The sequence below is a fragment of the Sphaerodactylus townsendi genome, linkage group LG14 (assembly GCF_021028975.2).
Source record: "Sphaerodactylus townsendi isolate TG3544 linkage group LG14, MPM_Stown_v2.3, whole genome shotgun sequence".
NCBI classification, from domain to species: domain Eukaryota; kingdom Metazoa; phylum Chordata; class Lepidosauria; order Squamata; family Sphaerodactylidae; genus Sphaerodactylus; species Sphaerodactylus townsendi.
In genome coordinates, this window is record NC_059438.1 from 20,296,329 (window position 1) to 20,297,369 (window position 1,041).

Below are 1,041 nucleotides of genomic sequence, written 5' to 3' on the forward strand. Positions count from 1 at the left end.
GCCAGCTTCATCGAGCCCTCCGCCTCTGGGCCCTTTGGGAGCATAGTATTTCCCAGCAGGGAGCCCTCCAGGATTGGAGGCCAGCTGGGGTGCAGAAATAGGTTCCAGTACCCTGGGACCCCGCCCTCCTCCTTTCGCTCAAGCGCAAAATTGGGTGCCTTCTCAACAACTCGTAGCTTCAAACAACATGGCACAGCTCTCTTCCCAACTCTTCTCTAAGGCCCGAATTCAAACTGGAACTTGCCTCCATTAGTTGTCTTAGGCCATAGCATCCTTAGAGGGGGAAATTAACCCCACAGCGGGTCAGTGATGGCCAGGATCAGTTTCCCTTAATCCCGCCACTCCCACTCTGTTGGCGGCACATTTGTCAAGAATTCATCCACAGCAACCATCAACCTCCCCCAACCCCAAGGCCTGCATGAGCCTTCTCCAGGGGGAGACTGCAAAATAGCCTCTACAAGGCATTATAGCAGGCAGCAAAGAGTGCCATCAGCTTCTGCAGCAAAGAGTGCCATCAGAGAGCGGCGAGGAAAATGAGGCTGCCTCTGTTCCCTCCCATCAGGGTGGCAGGAGAGTTCAGCAGCCTTCTCCCAGAAAACCACCTAAAATAACCCACAGGGATTTGATACGGAGGATTCCTTAGTCTCTGTAGCCAAGAAATGCTATACTCTCCCTCCCTTGGCCATGGAGGATTTCAAGGTGCCAATTACAGATGTACCTGTCACAGCCTTGCACTCTGGGGCCATCCTATCAGAAGACATGGAAAATGTTTTAAAGCACACACACACACACACACACGTTGGACAGGGAAAAATGAGATTGCTGTTGAGAAAGCTCATTAGGCATCTCCCCTGGACATCAGAGCGTCTCCTACAGGAAGTCAGAACCTTGTCCCAGGACTTTTGGTCTTGCAGTGCCAATTGCAGTTATGGAAAAACAGTCAGTCTACTAGTGGACAGAATTATATAACAAAATTTGGTTTTTGGAACATGCTCAGCTTCCCAGATAAAGTGTCCTGAAATCATGTGACGAGTACCTTGC